The sequence below is a fragment of the Sorex fumeus genome, unplaced genomic scaffold, assembly GCF_029834395.1.
Source record: "Sorex fumeus unplaced genomic scaffold, SorFum_2.1 ptg000037l, whole genome shotgun sequence".
Classification (NCBI taxonomy): domain Eukaryota; kingdom Metazoa; phylum Chordata; class Mammalia; order Eulipotyphla; family Soricidae; genus Sorex; species Sorex fumeus.
In genome coordinates this window covers 4236800-4260770 of record NW_026606094.1, presented here as the reverse complement: position 1 = coordinate 4260770, position 23971 = coordinate 4236800, and positions in this window count along the sequence as shown.

Here is a 23971-nt window from a genome sequence, read left to right as displayed (position 1 = left end):
TGTGATAATTATGGTGAACATAGCCAGAAGTGACTTCGGAGAAGCCATATTACTTATGGAATTCCCTTTCTACAGTAGTGTGGAACAGTTTCTTACTTCTAACCTGTTTTATAGAGTCCAGGACTATCTCTTGATAGTAAATTCTTTATATTTAACATTTTAATGCTTATTAAAGTAACTTAACTTATAGCATTATATCAATTCCAGGTATACAATGCTATAATTCATCATCTCTACACACTACAGCATGTTCAACATCAAAGTCAAGTTTTCATCACTATATTACTTCTCCATTATACCCCGCTTGTTGACCCCTGGCCACTACCAATCTGTTCTTTGTATCTTTGAGTTTTTGTTGTATTTGTTTTTTTGCTTGGGTGTCTTGGTAAAGGTAAAGGTAAAGGCCCTCCCGTTGATCGTCAATTTGCTCGAGCGGGCCCAGTAACGTCTCCATTGGAGACTTTGTTGTTACTGTGTCTGGCATATCGAATACTCTCGGTAGCTTGCCGGGCTCTCCGAGAGGGGCGGAGGAATCGAACTCGGGTCGGCCATGTTGGCCACTTATAAGGCGAACGCCCTACCCGCTGTGCTATCGCTCCAGCCCTTGATTTTAATCAAAGTGATATATGCATATTGATTTTTTTTAAATAGTTCACAAGGGCACACAGCACAAATAAGTAAGCCCATGTCTATCCTTCTCAACTCAGAGTACACAACAACTGGGAAGCAAGTCTGCAAGCTGGATTGAGCTGACATTCTAGAATAGGATCTGGTGATTGGAGGTCATGCATCCATCCTGCCCCAATGCCCCAAATCTCAGAAAACTGATTCTTTTAATTACGTGCCAACAGGCAGACATTAGGCAACATGAAGTTTAGGAAGTTGAGGTAGAAAAATTCATTGAGCAGCATTTTGTGGTTTGCAGAGATAGAATATTTCTTGAAAGCACATTCATTGGAACGAAATGGGCATCATCAAGGGGCTGGGGTCACCTCCTATGGGTGTGCACAAACCCCAGTGCTATCCTGAAAGTAAATTTATTCATGAACTTGGAAGTTCTTAATTGTTGTATGAAGAAAGATCTGTGTGCAAAACTCAGCTGTTTAATGAAGTTGAAGTTTGTTGTACAGTAGATAAATCTAGGATTTCGCCTTAATACTCAAGTCTTTTCTTTTATCTGAACATCACTTATCTTGTCTCTTGATGTCTGGTTCAGATTACAATAACCTGGTCCTGTTCCAGTACCTTCTGATCACCTTTAGTGTATGAAATTTGGTCTTGTCCCTCCGCCATTACATTAGTCAATACTATTTAGTTTCAGTGCTATCAAATTCTGTTAGAGATGAAGTCATGGTGCTAATTGTGTTTTGGAAAGTAAGGTGAGATTTATATTTGTGTTTTTATATTTTTTGCTAATTATATTATAGTAGTAGCTATAAGAAGCTATTGATGTCACAGAAAAGCAAGTGCTACGGTACTAGTTAGTCATGAGAGATAAGGCTATGACAGAGAAAACTTATTTTTAGTGAGTATAAATAGCATTTTATATTAGTACCACTAGCAAAAAAGAAAGGAACATCACACACAAGGGTCTTTGCTTAAGACAACTGCTGTAATGATAACTCAAATGGTCAAAACATATGTTTTTCATAGGGAGGATCTGAATTCCACTGTATAGTCCCACAAACAGTACCAGAAGAATCTCTAAGCATTTATTTGACAGTAACTTTTGAGCACTATCTGGTAAAAGAAAAAAAAGGAATGAAAGAAAGAAGAGAAGATGTAGAAAGGATGAAAGAGAGAAGGGGAAGAAAGGAAAAGGGAAAAGGAGAGGAGAGTAGAAAGGAAGGGAGTGGAGGAGAGGAGAGATGAAGAGAGGGGATGAAAGGAAAGGAGAGGAGAGGATGGGTGAATGCTATAGAAAGGATTGAGGCTTCTGAGGAGTTGAGTATTATAAAGATGCATTTAGGGAATATACTTCTCTGAAAATACTTCTAAGGTAAAAAACAATGCAAGTATTTTTTTCTAATATTAGCCAAATATTAAGTAAAACTATTATTTTTGGAAATTCATGATTAAAATAGATCATTACAAACAATATACATAATAATGACTGGGACACATGGCTTTTGAAACAATTTAAAAATATGTCTATTAACTTACAGAAATATTAAAATGTAGGAATGGAGAGATGAATCTTCTTCAGAGTTTCTTGTTTCAAATTCTTCACTTGTGAAAACTCCAGATTTTCTAGTTGATTCATAATATTGGTCCGCTTAATCTCCTATCCTTCTGTTTCAGGCACTTGTGCAATTTATTCCACTTTATCAGAGCAGACTTCCTACCACTTGGTTAACATTCAATTACTTGTCCATCTCTAGCTTAAGTGATATTTCCTCTGACTAGCCAAGCAATTCACTTCTTATGTTCTTGCCAACATATTTTACTTTGTCTCTTTTTCGGGCAAGGGTGGTTGAGCTTCACTTAGTGATAGTGATCCTCAAGGGCTATTCTAGCTCTGTACTCAGGAGTCACTTTTGATAGTGCTTGGGTACCATCTGCAGTGTTGAGGATTGAATTGGTATCAGTTGCACATAGACAAGTACCTTATCAATAATACTATCTGACTCACACATTACAAGTTTTTAGAACTATATGGATTTGTTATTTTGTTGCTGTAGAGCCCTTGTCAGCAAGAAGTAGGTCATTTTCTTTCCATCAAATTTAGAACCATGTGGATAATTGTCTTTTTGAGTCTCTACTTCATTGTACAAGTTATCTTATAACAGAAGTATCAAACCTATTTGCTCCTACCCATAATTCTCTCTCCACTCTACATCTGTGCCTTATGCAAAGTTCCTGTATTTCTAAATTATTTTACCCTATGCAGGCTTCTGATACTCCTTAAAGTGTAATAATTTCATACCAAAGCACATGGGAGCATCTGATTATGTTTTATGAACCTGACACATTCAAGGAAAAATGAAAACTTTGTATTCTTTAAAGAAGGCAAGTAATCACCCTATGCTTCATTTAGAAACTTTGTTGTTCGTGATTAGTTTTTTTTCTACATACACTATTACATTAACAAATATTCTACTTATTGTTTCTGTTTATAAATAAATCATGTTTTTCAGAGATTAATGAATTTGAAATTCACTTATTTCAAAATGATTATTAAGTGTTGCTAAACACTTGCAATCCTAAAATGCTGTGTTCACTTTTCTTCAACTGAAAATAGAGTTTTAATGCCTTCTTGGAGAACTCTTTATCTCAAAACAGAATGATCTTATAAAATTGTCATTAAAATTTACCCAAAAGTAATTTATCTGGGATCATTCAGCTACTAAGGGATTTAGAGTATATACTTCATTCATGTATAACAACAATATCCAGATTATTTGCATTGCATGGGAAACTTTCAAATTATCTATGGGTAATTTAACAATTACAATGAGAGAATTAGACTTGGAATAAAGAATTGGGCAGGTGGCCATTTCTCAGGCAGTCAGTAATGTGGAACATTCTGTAGTACAATATTAGTTAATCTTGACCATAATAACATAGTATATTTACCGGAGTAATTACCATTATGTATGATGTGTTGTAAAATGAATATTGACATCCCTCTAAATACCATCTATTAGAACTTAAGAGTATCCAAATTCAACCATAAGGATACATGCAAATCAGAGAGAAATGACTAGGAAGACTTATTTTTAACTTTATAATCCAACTGTGGTTGTAATGGTAGCTCTATTTAAAGTATTCACTTTGAGTAACTAAAGAGTTTTATTTTCTGACACTGCAGGAGACATATAATATTATTTGGGGAGATTTTCCTTCAGTGCACTAATTGGCGCAGTCCAAAGATTTGCTTACCCAACCAAGACAATAATAGTTATATATATATTAGATTTTCTGCAAAGACTCAATTCTAATAATTCTGATTAGAGAAAGAAAATACATTGGATTTTAGTAGGAATATTTTATTATGATTTTTTCCACCCTGAACAGAAATGGTATTATATGCATATCTGATATACTTGGACTTGTTCTGTACTACATTGGTTTTTACGATTTATCCATAATGATGTGCATATCTAGAGTTATTTTTTTAGTTCTGTATAATTATATATGAAATATGTAACAAATAATGTGCATATTTTCCTACAATGGTGATTTTATTGCTTTTAGATTGTTGCTGTAGAAATATTTCTGCTATGTATTTCTTCATACCTGTCTTCTGCTGAATGTTGGCAAGTATTTTGTTTTTGTTTTTCTTTTTATTATTATTATTTTTTGCTTTTTGCATCATACCCAGTTATACTCAGGGTCTGCTCTTGTCTATGTACTCAGGAATTACTCCTGATGGTGCTCGGGGGAGCATATGGGATACTGGGGATCAAACCAGGATGAGCCGCATGTAAGGAAAACATTCTACCTGCTGTACTATCACTTGGGAGACCCTGATAGCAAGTTTTTTTAAATGTGTGTGTATGGTGGTATAATTGCTCAGTCATAATATATATGAAAAATGCATTTAAAAACTATAGCAAATTATTTCTATCGACATTTGTGTTCATCAGAAACTTAAATGCTAGTTAAGGTAGATTATGTTCTTGTTTGTCTATTGGACAGCTATATCTTTGTTTAAGTGTCTATTCCTCTCTTCCTATTGCATGCCCTTATAGTTTTTGACATAAATTAGCTAAGCTATATGTGTGAATTCATTTCTGATATATAATTCTATTCTATTGTTAACCATGTCTATTTTCATATCAACAACATAGTTTTGATCACTGTAGCTTTGATTCATACTTTGAAGTCACTGATAACTCTATTCATTTTTCTTCAGGATTGCTTTGGATGACTGGGGTCTCGATATTTCATAAAAACTTTAATAAAAAACAACTGAAATTGATATGCTATTATCCTATACAGTTACTTAGATAAATATTTAAAATCTATTACACATGTGTAGACATACACAAACATAGGAGAAAGAAATCAAGAAAACAATCTCCTTTACAATACATAAAACAGCCTATAAATAAACTTAACAACAATTAATGTAAAATATCTTCCAACAGAAACTACAATACACTGTTAAAAGAACAAAAGACACAACAAAATGTAATGATACTGTGTTCAATAATTTTAAGAATTATCATTATAGTATGATCATTCACCATACTCAAAGCAGTGTAGACTTGACAGAATAATTTTCAAAACTCTTGTGACATTCTCCAAGTAAATAAAATGAACATTTCCATAATTTCATAAAGCCACAAAAAAGAACTAGCATTTTATTTTATTAATTTATTCTTGAATGCTTTTCCAATTGCAATTTTTATCTCAAAATTTATTAATTTCCTTTCTTTTACTTAGTTTGGGTTTAATTTTCTCTTCTTTTTCTAGTTCTCTAAGGTTAAACTTACCGATTTGTTCTGTCTCTTCTTTTTCTAGTTCTCTAAGGTTAAACTTACCAATTTGTTCTGTATTCTTATTTTCTAATATACTTAAATATAAATATACATATGATGCTCTAAATTTAACTCTCAGCATTGTACTTCTGCATAAAGATAACCTAACTTGACAAATGTTTTATGTTACATTTTCATTTCAAAGTAGTTTTTAATTTCTCTTGAGATATTGTTTTTAACTGTGTTATTTAGAAAAGTTTTCATTTAACCTGAAAACAGTTCAAGAGTTTTCTCCTAACTTTTATCATAGCTAGTTGAATTTCACTGTGGTGAGAGAATAATATCTTATTCTTTTCATAACTTTCTATTCCTTAAATTTGTTGAAAAGTCTTATGTCCCAGATTCCAAGGCTATTTTGATCTCTATTCTCTATGAGCTCGAGAGGAACATCCACTCTGCTTCTCTTGGCTGAAAGTACACTGGCTTTTCATTGATTATTGCTTTTTTTAATCACTATTAATTGCTATATTTAGGGCCAACCCGAGTTCGATTCCTCTGCCTTCGATTCCTCCACCCCTCTTGGAGAGCCCGGCAAGCTACCAAGAGTATCTCACCCGCACAGCAAAGCCTAGCAAGCTACACATGATACATTCGATAGCCAAACACAGTAACAAGTCTCACAATGTTATTGGGCCTGCTCGAGCAAATCGATGAGCAATGGGAGGACAGTGACAGTGACAGTGATTTAGGCAACTGATACTTTAAAATTCTTCCTGATTTTTAAAATGGATATTTTTCATATTTTTACCAATTTAATTTATTGGCCTTAATCTTTGTGCTAATTTTATCTTTACTTTGTCCTGTGATATGTTGTTTCAATTGTAACTCTTTATATGTTGAAATTTTCTTTCCTTTTTTATATATTAATTATATATCTTTTTAAAAAATTAAGTGTAGATTTAGAGCTTGCAATTTGCTTTTACAACTAATACAGATGTTTAGAAAGCTTCTGTGATAAACCTAGCTCCAGGAAAGTTTCTTAGACAATGGGAGAGTCACCAATATTTTATGTCCACTAAAAATACCCATTGAAATATACATTAAAAATTTGTCCCTGCTATTTACATAACATCAATTTATTTTTAAATAAGAATTTACAAATGGTTTGATTAGTCAGAATAAATGAACACTTTTGGATATTCATTTTAATGATAAAATCACCCTATATATAAAATGAAATATCTATTTTATAAGACATATTTGTAAAATAATAATTTCTCCTGGAAATAGCTTCATTTGTCTTAGAAATATTTTAAAATATGGTCTTAGAAATAAGCAAAGATAGTTATTACTTGGATTTTCTAAATAAGAAGAACCGAGATTACCATTTAATTAATTTAAAAGTGCAACATGTAGTTTAATGTATTTATTGGCTTCTCTTGATTTTTTTCTTGTTTTATCTATTCTGGATTTGGGGTCACAAATAGTAGTATTTTGGATGCTACTCCTGGCTCTGTGCTTGAAGGGTTATTGTATTCATTTTATTTATTTTTACGGTTTTCCTAACTAATAAAAATAACTTTATTTTATAGTAAAAATAGACTAATGAATATACAGAAATTTTGTTCAGCATATTGTAGAATTACTTTTTTGGAGTTAGTCGGTCAATGGCAAAGTTTAATCAATCGTACTCTACTCACACACAGCACTCTACTCACAGTTGATTCTGAGTCTCATGTCAAGATTAGAATTGAATGCTGTTAGAATTAGGTTCAAGTTAAATGCTGATAGACTAAGGAACTTGTCCAAGACCAGATAAGCAGATAAAAGCAGATAATCTCAGGGCTGTAAACCAGATAGAGAAAAAGTGTATTTTGGGCTACTAGTTGGAGATATTTCCCAGTATATAATTATAGTGTAAACTGCATTTCTAATGGAGCCATAAAAGACTGGGAACCATTAGATTTTTGTAATTTTTCCTTGTAAATTTTAATCATATGCATTTAATCTAGTATGTTGGTTTTAAAAATATGCCTTCTATGACACACATTTAGGATTTTCCTTATACTTATGATAATGGCTTTTGCCTAGAAAGTAGTAAATAAGAAGCTTTTCTTTGTACTAGTGCCTTCCTCAGGATCATAAATTGTCATTTTGTTATTCATTTTTACCTTTTATTCTGTCATTAAAGCACAGATACTCAACCTTACTACTAATTCTGCCTGATATCCTTTATCTTAAATAAGGATACTATCAAATATTGGTAAGAATTTATTTTTCTAGGACATTATTTTCTAAATCATTTAAATGTCTCTCCCCTCATAGCTAGAACTGAATATGTGTTACTACATAACAAGAAAAAAATATTTTGAGTTAGAAATAATTTAGTCTAAATTAACATGTGATTAAAATTTTCAAACTGTAATCAAAAAAAATTTGGTAGAGCAGGTATGGTAAGTCATATTATGGAGAATTTTGAAATGACATAATTGAAAGTTTGGCTTTTCTAAAGAGAATTTTGACTGTCAGAATTGACTTGAATTTCCCTGATAGCACATTGATATTTGTGGAACAGAAATCTGACTTGAATTAATTTTTTCATGAAAATAGAATAGACTTAAATCATAGTTATAAAATATAAATTTATTTCCCATTCTTTGGTACATCATGGTAAGTCTAGGATATCCCAGAAATAAAATCAATATTATTTTTAAAAGAAAACTTCTCAAAGACTATGAAGAAACTGTTGGATTATGTACATTGAATAGGTCACTTGATCACTTGATTTCCTGTTAATCATCGATTTGCTCAAGCGGGTGCCAGTAACGTCTCCATTTGTTCCTGCCACATGCTAGTGTAGCCCAATGGCATCTGTTCATTCTAGGAACACGAAGAGCCTCAAACCTATCGTTCAGGGTCTTGACAAAGAAGTCTGACCATCTTGTAGGTGGGCGGCCATGCAGTCTTTTGGTGTCCCGTGGAATCCAGTTGGTAACGGCTCTAGTCCAATGGTCATCTCCAAATCTCATTACGTGTCCAGCACATCTGATTTTTGATGCCTTGGCAAAGTAGACAGCATCCCTGATTCTTGACCATAGATGGAGGTCGGAACTGTGGATTCTTTCCCTCATGTGAGTGAAACGTGATACTCCAAGCATAGCTCTTTCAATTCCATTTTGGGAGATCCAAATAGCGTTCTCGTCCTGTTTTCGTAGGGCCCAGGTCTCTGAGGTGTATGTTAATGCAGGAAGAACAGTGGAATCAAAGAGATGTGCCCGGAGCCAGAGGTTCTTCATCCTCTTAGCTATTTTCTCGACGATCTTGAAGGCATTCCAAGTCACTCTCTTCCTCCTGAGCAACTCTAGTACCAGGTTTACTTCTCGTCATGTTTACTTCTCGGCCTACATACACATAACTGTTGCATTTAGAGATGGTCGTTCCATTGAGAGCAAATGAAACATCAGGAATGAGACTGTTCTCATAAACATTGTCTTCGTGAGATTCAGCAGGAGTCCTAACTTTCCACATTCATGGTTGAGTCAGCATTTGTGCCGCTTGGCTAATGTTTGATGTTATTAGAACGATGTCATCAGCAAAGCGGAGGTGATGTAGTTGCTGACTATCTACCTTCACTTCCATTCTTTCCCATTCCAGTCCTCACATGACGTTCTCGAGGGTGGCACTGAAGAGTTTCAGTGAAATGGTATCACCCTGCAGAACCCATCTTTTGACATGAATGATAACTTCCTTGTACAAAGGTTAGATCCTGGTAGTGAATCTGTAATACAGTTCACAGAGTATCCTGATGTATTGAGTTTGAATGCCTGTTTGGCTAGGGCTTCAATGACTGCTTCTGTCTCAACAAAATCAAAGGCCTTCTTTAAATCAATGAACATTAGACAGAGCGGCAACTTGAACTCCCGAGTAACCTCAATGAGTTTGGTTATAGTGTGGATATGGTTAATCATGTTGAATCCTTTTCGGAAACTGGCTTGCTAGCATGGTTGTCCTTCATCTAGTGTTCTGCCAATTCCTACAAGTGAACAGCTTGTAGATGACAGACAATAGGCATATGGGGCAATAGTTGCCAATGTCGTGGATGTCTTCCTTCTTGTACAGTGGTAGAGTCCTGCTGGTTTTCCATTGGGACGGAACCTTGCAGTCAGACAGAGCTGAGTCAGCGTATTATTGAGTACTTATTGGCAGGTTCTTCAGGTATTCAGGTCTGACCTTGTCTGGGCCAGAACATCCACGGTAACTCACAGTTCCAGAAGGCTGAATCAAAACGTTGGATATGGGAGTCTCCCGGTGGACGATTCCACAACCAAAATGACCACATCATATTCAAGCGACGGTTTTGCCAGACCAATGTCGCTATTGTCCCCAAATTCCAAATGGAATCGGACCACCGTCTCCCTCGAGCAAAATTCTACTTCACAAAGCGGGGAGAAATTGCTGCAAAGTTTAAGAAAAGAACTCCCAGAACAACCACCAACTGGGAGCTCTTTGGCACTATTGCTGCAACATGGGAAGATGTTGCCATTGACAACATTGATGAGGAATACAATCGACTGTTTCAGCACCTCCATGATTGTGTGAGGAATTCCAAGAGAGAGATAGCCACAAAAAACCTCCTGTCTTCGAAAACTCTTGAGCTTATTTGCCAACATGGCTTGGCGCATGCCTCGGGCAACCACAAGTGAACGTCCAAGCTTGCAAAGCAGTGCAGAGATGTGATAAAGGAAACCTCAAAGACAGAAGAGCAGCAGTGCTGGCAGATGTGGCACAAGCAGGGAAATGCAATCACAATGCCAGCCTGTCCTTCGCCAACTACAAGACCAAGATGATTGCCCTCCGACGTCCTGATGGATCTATCACATCTTCCAGGAGGGCAATGGAGAAGATTATCCATGGCTTCTACTCAGATCTCTTTGATAGCCATGTCCACCTGCCCACATACCAAAATACACAGGATGGATATGTCGTTCCCTGTAGGATAACACTCTTTTGTCCTACCTCAGGTAGCTTAGGTTTGTCAGGTCACACCCATCTAAGAATACTGAACTTGTATTGTAAGCAATGTCCTTTCTATGTGGACACAGGAAGACAGTTAATATTATGCTTTGTAACTTGGGAGTTGATTGATTCCGAATAATATTTACTCCTGGGCATCTGATTTCTTGACTCAGTTGCCCTTAGTTCCAAAAGCAGGGTCCCGAAGAGGGACTGAATGGACCCAGGGCAAGCAGTGAGCTACCCTGGCATCGAAATGGGCTAGGCCAAAGAGCCACGATACTCAACTATAAGTTGAGGGCATGATCATGGACAAATACTGTCATGATCCAAAAGTAAGTAACGATGAGACTAGGACCCTACTGGAGCTAGGAAGATTAACCTGGCCTGAGGACTGCGAAATGTATAGTGAGATGTTCTCAGGAAGAACCAAACTAAATTTATATCTCTTACTGTGCTCATACAGAATGACATTGCTAGAAATATTAAAAGTAGATTTATTACAACTATTTAAGTAGATTACTAACTGAGGGAAGAACACACCCTTGTTGGGATCCCACCCTTGGGTGGATCTCCTAGTAATCTGAAGTAATCTCTGTAGATGAGATTTTATCCTTGAGTTAATCTCCTGGAGGAATGATCTTACCTCTCTTTGTTGATTCGTCAGTATTCAACCCACCTTTATGTCACCGCCTTATGTGACTGCTATATAAACTAAGACGTAAGCTCGGAGAGGGGGGTCAGAAGTGAGAGAGCTCGGGCTCCAGAGATCCAGAGTCAGAGCCAGAAGGAGAGAGCTTCCAAGACTGGGGCCCAGGAGAGAAGGAGGCAGAGAAAGACAGGAATGAAGAGGATTGGCATAAACTACTATTGATATAGACCGGCCTGGCCCCCGTTTATTCATCCGTCTGCCCTTGGCCAACAGCCATTCCGATCCAGGCCACACACAGCGGCTTAAGAGCACTGAACACAGGTGGTGAGACAGTGCCATCCAGTGAGCCCGTGAACACACAACCTTCGGCGTGATAAGATTTTACAGTTCCCAACATTCTCCCTTCAGAAATCTAACACGCCATTTCGTTGGTAAAGAAACGAACGTTGAATAAGATTATTTTGAAAATTATAATAGATATGGGAATGTGATGCACTAACACAGAAATACTTTTTATAAGAACTAGGACATAGGGAAATATTCAACAAAGATAAAACTGAAGCTGGTATTTGGATTAGTTATGTTGAACTTGATTAGGTTTAGGATATTTTGATTACAAAGCATTTTACTGATGATCTCTTAACCACTTCTAAAACAAACACCCAATTTGGATGCTTTTATTTTTTAATTTTAAAATGCATATACAGTATCAGGTGAGGAGAGGAAAAACACAGCACTTACTTAACCAATAAATGGTTAAGTGTACCTTCTTTGGCAGTTAAACAGAGCTTGAAAGATTTTGACCCCATTTCTTTCTTGAGTTCTCAGAACAGTAATACAAAAAAAGATTAGCTTCTGGACCAGTTATATTTAATGAACTACTCATGCAGCTATCATATTTTGACTCTAACATTAAAATCAGAATGATTTTATGTCACTAAGCTAGAGTACGATTATAAGAGTCATGGAATATGCCCAAAGACATCTACTGTCATCTATTTCTGTCAAGTAGATAAATTCACCTAATTGACTTATACTTCAGTAGATTTTAAAATAAAAACTGAGTCCAATGACTACCCAGGCTGCTTTCTAAAAAAAAAAAAAGCTAAAATTAGACTTTATTTTTTTTTTCTTATTTTATGTAGGAGTACTGCTATTTATTCAGCCACCGATTAGCTGATTGAATTGGGCATGAACTCCACCTTATTTTTTTTTCATAATTTCATTTATTTATTTATTTTTCTTCTTATATTTATTTTTTGAATCACTATGGGAAAAGTTACTAAGCTTTCAGGTTTAACACATGGTCCATTCACTTTTCTGCTGCAAGCTGCCGGGCTCTGGATTAAGTCCTTTTGCCTCTGGAGCCGAGCCATGGCCATGCTGAAGAGCTGCTCAGGGGCAACTCATGACCTCAGTAGGGTGTGAAGGACGAGCTGGTACCGCCCCCCTTCCCATGAGAATGCAGTTGCCCTATCACTGCTGGCTCATACCTGGCTTTCCAATAAGCTCTGAGCCAGTGGCCACCTTGTATGCTTTCTGCCAAAAGCAGTGGTGTTTCAAGATTTGTTTCTGAGTCTCCAGAATCATGGCCATTAATCAGCTTGATCAGGAGCCAGAGAGGCTGTTTGTAGGTGGCGACTCGGGGTCTCCTTGGGATGGGGAGAAAAGAGTTGGCTCCACCCCCATCTGGTGAGGCCCTGTGTGTTTCATCACTTCAGGCCCAAACCTGACTGTCCAATGGCCTCTGGAGGATGGTGGTCACCAGGCCACCAGGGTGAACAGGCCAAGTCACAAAACCTTTTCCCACTTGGAGTGGCCCAGTGCCAGTAACCTACTACAGGAACAGGACGCATTTCTGCCAAAAGCCTTTGGGTTCCGAGATTCGTTTCTGCGTCTCTGGGATCATGGCCATTAAGCAGTTCTATCAGGAACTAGAGAGGCCATGCCTCCAGTTATATAGCTGAGCCGGAGGTGGTTTGTGGGTGTGTCTCCCACATACCTAACTTTTGGCCGTTTACTTTCTTGGTAAACTTTGCCCCAAGTTTTTGGGGTCTGGTTAAAGGCACAGCAGCAATTTTGGGGTATCTGAAAGTCTGACATTGCTATCAGGCTGCTGATGCACTCACCTCACAGGTACAGATTGACCTGCTGGCGGCATCATATCCCCTAAAATTAGACTTTAAAGGACTGTTTTCTCAGAGAACTGAAACCTTGTTTACTGCTCACGACAACACTCGGTTAAGAATTATTCATTGATGCTTCTAATGCCGATTTGAGAGGTGCATAAGAGTTGTAACTGAAGCATTTGTTTCTTTCTGTAATGTTTCTAATACATATGATATATTTTAAAACAATTGAACTGAGGAGGGGCATCGAATATATGGAGCATAGAGTTTGGTCCTATCATTGTTTAAAACCACTGTAACTTGTAAATATTTCAAAAGAAATCACAACATGCTTTTGTTTTCATTTTTTCCCCCGGTGTGGGGCACCCATTGGTGCTCAAAGCTTTCTCCTTGCTCTGACTAAGGAATCAATTTTGAGGTGTTTGTGGGACAATATGGGATGCAGGGGATAGAACCCGGTTCAGTTGAGTGCAAGGCAACTGGCCTACATTTTGTAATAACTCTCAAGCTCCTCATTTCAGATTATTTTGTATGTAGTACTCTCAGCATGAAACAATTCTTTTGGAATTGTGAGATCCAGGAAAACTTTAGATAAAATAATCATAAATTTCCTTCACTGTATGTTAATTCAGGATGATTTCCTTATTTAAAAAAAATCAATCATAAATGGTTTGTTTTCTTCCCCTGAAGCAGTAGAATGTGCTTTTGTACAGAGTGATTTCCCGTTACTTAGGAAACACATTTTTTTTTTTTTATGATTAATGCTGAAGGGCATTATTTGGGAGTTAGAAGACAGGTAAAGGCAGGTGATTTCCATACTCTTTTACTTTAGAGTGGCATATATTATTTCAACATTCTTCTAGAAAACAGATATCCAGTATGCTACTTTTCACACGACGTTTACCTCAAGGTCAAAAATAATACAATAAGACATGTGCACACACATTTCTTATGAAACAAAAGAACAAAAACTAACATGATTGCAAGTCATATTTTATGGTGACACTTTCTTTCACCAAAAATAACATTTATAATTTAAGATTTAGGCAATCAACAGAACTACTTTATTTGTGGACCTCCTTTTGTACTTCTGTGTGGAGTAATTGGGACTGATATAAAGGAATAAGGCACAACCTTGTATAATATGTTGCAGGATGTGAGAAATATAATAAGTAATCACAGTCAAGACAGAGGGAAGTGAATCACCATAGTGAAAGCATAAAGGGAAATGTAACCGTTCTGCAGCCCCATACATCACCACCAAGGGACTGTGCTTAAACTGAACCTTGAAAAATGCACATAAATTCTTTATTTGACACAAAATAAAATATCTTTATTTTAGATAAAACAACGTAACTGAAACCCAGTGATATCTACAGACATGGAAAACGGGCGTAATATTTGTGCAAGAAAGAGTTTCTCTTTAAAAATACTAACCATGTAGTCTCAAAGAGTGAAAAGTGAAAAAGTTAAGTGCTAATTAAAGATGGGAAGGGATACTGTGGCTTTTTTTTGTTTCTTAAAATAAGAAATTCTGAAGTTAGAATTTTTAAATAATAAATACTAAGGGTTGATCCTAACAGAGGAGATGTGTATCGGAAGATTTACATAAGGTACTTTTAAAACTAGAGTCCGGTGAAAACATTGTGGGAAAATTGATTTGATAATTAGCCATTGGGACAAAAGATCTCATTCTCTTCTGGGCCCTAACTTGGAATCCTCTACTCCAATGTTATTACTTTGAATAAGTATCTACTTGCATGCCCAATTTTGCACTTTGTAATATTGTTTCTTAAAGTGACTGAACTGTATAACTTTTGAATCCAAGATTCTTTAATGTTTTTCCCTACACACACAATAGTGGCCTTGCTATAGTGCTTAAAATTTACTCACTAGTAATTGCTTTGAGACATAGCTAACTTAATTTTGGAAACAAGATAATTAAATTATAAAGAAAAAATAAAATTACAATATACTGTATACAGAATATGTATAAATGAAATATATATAATGTTATAATTGTTATAAAGAAATTATCTTATCTAAATGATGGAAAAAACAGAGGGATGCTTTTATTTTTATCTCCAAAGTGACAGTTTGACTCACCGGGAGTTATAAGCCACTTCTCAACCACTTATTCCTATCCCAACCAGAGAGAAGTTTGTCACTGATCAAAAAAGTAAAACTAATGTAAAAGTCTCTAGGGCTTGAAAAGTGAAGAAATGGAGATACTAGTGTAAAATAGGCCACATGCAATAAAAACAATGAGAAACTTACGAAAAGAACAAGATCAGATGACCAGTCAAGTTTCACAATCTAGTTGTCAGGAATACCTGGAATGCATACTGGTATTTTTTGGTTTGTTTGTTTTTATTTCTGAGCTACATTGAGCAATGCTTAGGAGTTCCTCCTGGCTCTGCACTCAGGAATTGTTCCTTATGATGCTCAGGGGACCGTGTGAGATGCTTGGGATCCAACACAGGTCAGCTATGTGCAAGGCAAGCATCTTACCTGCTATACTATCTCTCACGCCCAGAAGTCTACCATCTTTTAGAAACCAATTTCTTGCCCCAGAGAGATAGTACAGAAGTGGGATTGCTTGGCTTGACTACAGTCAATCTGGGTTTTGCTTGGCACCCTACATAGTCCCTTGAGCTCTATAGGAGTGATCCCTCAGCAAAGAACAGGGAATAAGTCCTGATCACAGCCAGTATGGCTCCCAATATTTCTTTACTTCTGTGTCTGACTTCTCTAATTTGTAAGTAATATTGGTTAAAATTAGTTATTAGAATATATATTGGGGCTGGAGCGATAGCACAGCTGTAGGGCGTTTGCCTTGCACGCAGCCAGCCCAGCCAAACCGGGTTCGATTCCTTTGCCCCTCTCGAAGAGCCCAGCAAGCTACCGAGAGTATCTCGCCCGCATGGCAAAGCCTGGCAAGCTACCCGTGAGGTATTTGGTATGCCAAACAGAGTAAGAACAAGTCTCAAAATGGAGACATTACTGGGCCCGCTCGAGCAAATTGATGAACAACGGGAGGGCAGTGACAGTGACAGAATATTTATTTATGGGCAATTTTATCTATTTAATCTTACATGTAAATCAAATAAAGGCTATTCATCTAATGTCTTTTGTGTACCATTCATAGATAATTAGTGGACATATTTGTACATGTGTAAGCTGTCCATTTTCATTAAGTACATGTCTCTGTATAATGGACACCCACATGAAAAACAGAATATATTAGTGCTTAAAGAGTTCCTGTATGTTCCCTTTCAAATATTTTTACAAAACTAAGCACTCTCCTAACTTAATGAAATGATTTAAGTTTTTTGGAATAATTTGAGTTTTTCTTTTATATATGACATATCTGCTTAATATCATTATCAGCAAGATGCAGTAAGATAAGCTAGTAGTTTTTTAAAACATTGAATTTCATTATGTAAGTAGAAAATTTAAAACACTCATCTTTTTCATAGCTGAAACATATTGGTATGTATTAATTTGGAGTTACTTAAAAGCTCGTCTAAACATTCTTGATTATGAATGCATGCAAGTGCATTTACTATTTTCAATTGGATTTATAGCTGGCAGTGGAATATCTGTGTCAAGTAACATATTCTCAATTTTAGTAAATATTGCCAGAGACTTTATTTTTCCAGTAGCTATAGATGAGAATGCTAGTTGCTCCATCTACCTTTATTTGCATTTTTATTTAATAGTATCTCATTGTTTTATTTTTATCCCCTTGATGATTAGAGAGATTGAATTCAGATTCATATATTTATAAGTGATTTAGATAGCATCTTTTTTAATGTGCTTGCCATTACTTCGTTTTCTTCTTGGCTTTTTTGTTTTCCTTTTGTTGTTGTTTTGTTGGAAGGAACTTTATGTAAATTTCTGCATCAAAATTTTTTTAGCTAAGTGGTAGCAAATTATTTCTTCCAATCTTTACCTTGTGTTGTGCGTTTTTGATCTTTTAGAAGTACCTTTTAATGAACTAATATTCTCAATGTTAATGGAATGTACTATACTCTGCTTTTTATGAGCTTTAAATAAATGTCTTGAAAAAGATACACTGTCTTCTATGGATATTGATGGTATCAGGAATTCAGTTTAAAGAAAGAATAATTACATACAAAAATGAAGAAACTAGGGGTCAGGAGAAATGTTTCATGATCACTCATATGTGAGATGTAAAGAAATATATCATCACTGGGGCTGGAGCAATAGCACAGAGGGTAGGGCGTTTGCCTTGCATGTGGCCAACTCGGGTTCGATTCCCAGCATCCCATATGGTTCCCTGAGCACCACCAGGGGTAATTCTTGAGTACAGAGCCAGGAGTAACCCCTGTACATAGCCGGGTGTGACCCAAAAAGCAAAAATAAATAAATAAATAAAATAAAATAGAAAGAAATATATCATGGGAATAACAAATTGATAAAAACCACAGAACCTAAAAAATGGTTTGCAAAAATGAACTTTCCAAGGGTGGGTATCGTGGGGGTAGTTGGAAGGAGGTTCTGAGACAGTAATGAAGCAAAGCAGACACTCTAGGGAAGGGTGTGGTGTGGGAACACTGACTGCATGAAATCCTACCATTAAAAATATTGTAGGACTGGAGCAATAGCACAGAGGGTAGGGTGTTTGCCTTGCGTGCGACCAACCTGGGTTCAATTCCCAGCATCCCTTATGGTTCCTCCAGCACTGCCAGGAATAATTCCTGTGTGCATGAGCCAGGAGCAACCTCTGTGCATCACTGGGTGTGACCCAAAAAGGAAAAAACGGTATTGTAAATCATGGTGCTTCAAATAAAATAATGATTAAAAAGTAGCACTTGAAAAATTAAAAAGTGTATAAGTAAACATATTCTCATTATATAATTTCAATTCTACCCAAATAATATCATCCATTACTAACTTTAGAAGAAGGAAGATAACATGAAACATTTTTTTCTGCTATGTATAAATTTCCTGCTTCTCTTTTTATTGTGTAAAGCTATGCACATTACATAACTATTTTTGTTTGTGGAGATATTTCTTTTTAATTTCATTTTCTCACAGTTGTTTCAAAAACAAAATGAATTTGTAACCATACTGAAACTTTAAGATATTGAATTATTTTATCAGTGTTTACCTAACATTAAGCAAGTATAGAATTTTAAGAAGTTATGCTATTTAAATAACATCATTCCTCAGTGTATAAATGGTATCCAGTCACGGTCCTCCCGTTGTTCATTGATTTGCTCGAGCGGGCCCAGTAACATCTCCATTGGAGACTTTGTTATTACTGTGTTTGGCATGTCAGTACATCACGGGTAGCTTGCCAGGCACTGCCGTGCGGGCGAGATACTCTCGGTAGCTTGCCAGGCTCTCCGAGAGGGGTGGAGGAATCGAACTCAGGTCGGTCATGTTGGCTGCGTGCAAGGCAAACGCCCTATCCGCTGTGCTAAATACTAAAAAACTGGATCTAGGGAAATAAAGAAATAAAGAAGTAAACATGAAACTTGAAAGAAGCATAGTCCTCTTGAAAAAATAAGAAAATATTGGTTGTAGAATTATGATAATTCCCATTATATGGTGATGTCATATTCAGCCATATGAATATGAACACATATTCAGCCATCTGCTTAACTAGTAGAAATTATGTGTTTGACCACAGATGCTGCAATAAATGCTGCTGTTATGATTTGATTTAGGCTGACCACACACTTCTAGAATTTAAAAATATACTTCTAAATGACATGTACCTCTTTATCCTATCATACAGAATGTTATATCTAAGTTTTTTTCCTTTTTTCCTGTTGCTTGTGTATGTGTGTTGGGAGGGGGAGGTATTCAGGATCATGCCTAGTGCTCTCGGTTCTTATGCCTCGTTCTGGTCAGGAATCACTTCTGGTGGTGATCCTGGGACCTTATGTGGTGGCAGGGATTGAACCCATCTGCATGTATGTCAAGGACCATACCCTCTGTAGTATATTTACAAACTTCTAAAGTTTTTCTATCACTTACAAGCATAATGTTTCTATGTCTATACCTTATATAATCATTCCAAGACCTGTCCCAATAATGAAACTTCAGACCTTTTCTTCATATAAGAATGTATGCTTAAATTTACTTTCATTTTTATAATGACACATTTTTAAAAATTTCTAAAAGCGATAGCACAGCGGTAGGGCATTTGCCTTGCACACAGCCAACATGGCTGACCCGAGTTCGATTCCTCCGCCCCTCTTGGAGAGCCTGGCAAACTACCGAGAGTATCTCGCCCGCACGACAGAGCCTGGCAAGCTCCCCGTGACGTATTCGATATGCCAAACACAGTTACAACAAAGTCTCCAGTGGAGACGTTACTGGGCCTGCTTGAGCAAATCCACAAACAACGGGAGGGCCTTTACCTTTAAATTTTATTTAAGCACCATGAATTACAAACTTATTTGTAGTTGGTTTTTGACATGCAGTGCTACATCAACAATACCACATTAGATTCAAATTCACTCCACCAGTGTTCCCAGGTTCCCTCTAATGCCCACCTAGCCCTCTCCAACCCCAGGCTGCCATCTTGTCAAGCACCTTTTAAGTTTGGTTACCAAAGTTTGGGTCTCATGATTTCAGAGTCTGAATCCCCTTTTACCCTACCCATGTTTCTTCTTATCTACCTCTTCTCCCCTTTTCCTTCTCTCTATTTCTTTCCTTTTCCTCCCTATATGACTCGGCTGGCCCGGGTTCGATTCCTCTGCCCTTCTCGGAGAGCCTGTCAAGCTACCAAAAGTATCTCACCCACACGGCAAAGCCTGGAAAGCAACCCATGACATATTCGATATGCCAAACACAGTATCAAGTCTCACAATAGAGACATTACTGGGCCCTCTCGAGCAAATCAATGAACAGCGGGAGGACAGTGACAGTGACAGTGACTCTAGGGCTAAGGGTGATCTAGACATACTCCCTTTAAACCATTTCATTTCCTCATCCAGTTATTCTAAAGATACTACATTAAAGTGATTTGTCCTTTTGTCTTCTGTTTTGGTCCTTTTTCTGGCTTACTTCATTTAACATGTTATCTTCCAGCTCCGTTCATCAATCGTGCAGCAACTTACACAATTTTATCACTCTTTACAGTTGTGTAGTATTCCTTTGTGTATGTGTACTACATTTTCATGATCTATTGATATGTTTTTGGACAACTAGTTGTTCCCAAATTTTATCTTTTATATTTACTGTTTCAGTGAATAATGGTGTCATACCTGATTTTGAATTATGTCTTTCTTTACTGAGGGTAGATACACAAAAGAGGATTATAGGGAAGCTCAATTTTAATTTTACTGAGAACACTCCTGTTTTCCATAGAGCTGAACCAGACAATATTCTCACCATATGAGATATATGAGTATATGAGATTTCTTTTTCCACAACATCCCTGCCTACATAGATTATTCCCACTATGTAATTAAACATATTGGTATTTGTTAATTTACTAATTATTTATGATTATGTCATAATCATTACATGTTGCTGAATTTGTCCCCCAAACCAAAAATAAAACAAGTGTAACCCTTAAATATATATAAAATTTTATGTCTGTGATTTTCTAATAAATCTGTTCTTTAAAAAGAAAAAAAAGGCAATCATTCTTCACTATTTTCCTTGAAGCAAGTGAGTGACTAAATTACCTAAGTCAGAGAGATATTATTCACTGATGAACTTCAAGCAAAAATCCCCTCAAACGCTCTCAGTAGAAATTTCAGAGTTTTTTTTTTTTAACTCTTATCATCTTAAAAGGGTTTTCCTAATCTTAAACAAAATGACTCTAATCTTAGAGTTAAACTGCAAGGAAGTAGTTAGCATTCATAAATTTCTTTCTTTTGCTTTCAGCCACAAACTTAGTCAACTCATAGTCCATTATATTTTTATTTCCTAAAGTCAAGGATTTAGCTTATATCTAAATACTCTGACCTTCCACTATACTACGTAAGGTTCTTTCATTTGGTCCTTATTTTCTCCCCAATATTTGTAAATAATCATGATTCTCACCATTTTTTGTTTTAGCTTAGGTACAGTATTTTCATTCACTTCTAAACCTAGGGCGATTAGAGGCTGCCCCCAAAGCCTCTATCCCTCTCAGAGAGCCTGGCAAGCTACAGAGAGTATTCCGCCCGCACGGCAGAGTCTGGCAAGCTATCCATTGTGTATTCGATATGCCAAAACCAGTAATTACAATGGGTCTCATTGCCCTGAACCTGAAGGAGTCAGCATGCGACAGAGACGAATGGAGATGTTACTGGCTCCCACTTGAGCAAATAGATGATTAACAGGAAGTCAAGTGATCGAGTGATCTGAAATCTAATGGTCTTCTCTAAAAAAAAATTGTTGCATCAACAATTAAAAATCAGTTCTATTAAAAGAATGTTTCTGATTGAATGCTCTTATTTTCTATTGAATGGCATAGGTTTTACAATCAGCAATTTTTATTTAGTTTCATAATATAATGTATAAATTTTCACTAGAAATCAGCTTTTAAAAAGTCATCAAATTGAACTTGCCAGAATTATAAACGGAGTGAGAATATGTATCAAATTCAAGTTTTATTTCCAAGTTTTAAAAATTGTATTTAAATATGATTTTGTACAAAATGGCTGGAGCGATAACGCAGCAGGTAGGGCATTTGCCTTGCACATGGCATGCCCAAGTTCAATTCCTCCTTCCCTCTTCGAGAGCCCAGCAAGCTACCGAGAGTATCTTGGAGAGCCTAGTTAGCTAGCTCATGCCTCCCTGTGGCATATTTGATATGCCAAAAACAGTAACAAGTCTCACAATGGAGACGTTACTGGTCCCCGCTTGAGCAAATTGATGAACGACTGGTGGACAATGACAGTGACAGTTTGTACAAAAAAAGATGCTAACAACAATTGAAAAAGAATCAAGGGCTCAAAACATGCTATAGGCTTTTAAGTGATCCTCACTGAGTCTTATAACTCCTTATAATGTGAAATGGTCCAAATATCTTTCATTCCTGGATTTATACATAATTCAAAAGCTAGGTAAGTTTTATCTCAGTGCCAGCAGTAGACCCTGGGCACTGCTGGATGTGGCCCCCACACTAAAATACATGTGATTATGACTTATAGTGAGAGAATTCATGATGTAAAGAAATTATAACAATGTAATCTCTCACCAGACTCTGAATATCTAGCTCACCACTTTGGTATCTGAAATCTTTATTCCTTTATTGTTCTTGCCTAACAAAAGAAAAAAATGAATTTGTGTGTTCTTTTTCTAATAAACTCAACTTGTCTAAGTGGTTTAGTACTATTGTAGGATTATGTTTTCTATCTTTCTTTTTTCACTTCTGTTTATCTTAAACACACAAGAACAGAAAGTATTTTCGTTGATTCATCCTTCATTCTTTTAGGTATAATCTTTATTAGTCTGTATAGCAGTGAGTAAATAGTTTATTCCCCATCACAGTCCCACCCATTCTTTCTATAACTAACAATAATCAACTTGATAAACTATATTTTACTCAATTATTTTGTTAAACTTATTGAATATGAACTAGATAATTTTCCTTGTATGTTTTGTCCATTAATATAATCCAACTATCATCCTTCTGACACTGAAGAGTTAATATATGTTAAGTTTCACTCGATGTAAAATACATTTATTAATTTATTTTAAATAAACATTTAAATATACATGGACATAAAATAATACGAATATATTCATTAATATTTCCTGTGTAAGTTATATATTCACAAACATTCTTGGCTACATAATTCTGTATTAATTTGTTTATGTTATTTAAATTTGTATCACAGCACTGGAATACAGTATACCCAGAAAATCTTTAAGAAATATGCTGCTTAATATAGTCATAAAAAATAATAGTTACCTAAATGAATACCTGCATTCAAAAAAAATTTTAACATTAGATTAGTTCTCTCACCTAAAGTAAAATATCTCACACTATATTAATAGTAATTTTTCTTCCATCGACTAAGTTGTCTAGTCTCATACTAATAACATATAATTATTCTGTTAACATTTCTTGTATGCTATTTATTACTGAGAAAAAGCCTGACTTTGTGATAATAGAGTGCTGCCTTTTTTTTTCTGGGAATATTTTCACTTTAAAATGTCTGAATAGCTTAGAAAACATTCCAGAGTATTTTGTGATGCTCATATTGAAAGAAAAAAGAGATGTTGAACAAAGGAGAAATGCACATAGAGGCAGAAACAAAGGGACAATAGGAGATAAAAGGTAAGTAAAAGGTAGAGAGAAATACGTCAAGAGAAGGAAGAACAGGAAGAGGAAGAAAGTAATATAATAATTACATTGATAGAAAAAATAATGATTTTCCAAAGCACTTCCCTGTATTTTATTGGTCTCTTATGTTGTTCTTCTATAGTACTATGTTTATCTTTGTATACTGACACACTTCCTAAAGGAAAAGAAATATAGAATCATTCCCAACTGCAACCAGAACTAAAAGACTGCTAAAGTAAAGTAAAGTAAAGGCCCTCCCGTTGATCGTCGATTTGCTCGAGCGGGCCCAGTAACGTCTCCATTGGAGACTTTGTTGTTACTGTGTCTGGCATATCGAATACTCTCGGTAGCTTGCCGGGCTCTCCGAGAGGGGCGGAGGAATCGAACTCGGGTCGGCCATGTTGGCCGCTTGCAAGGCGAACGCCCTACCGCTGTGCTATCGCTCCAGCCCTGCTATGAGGGTATTTAAAACATGTATTATTAC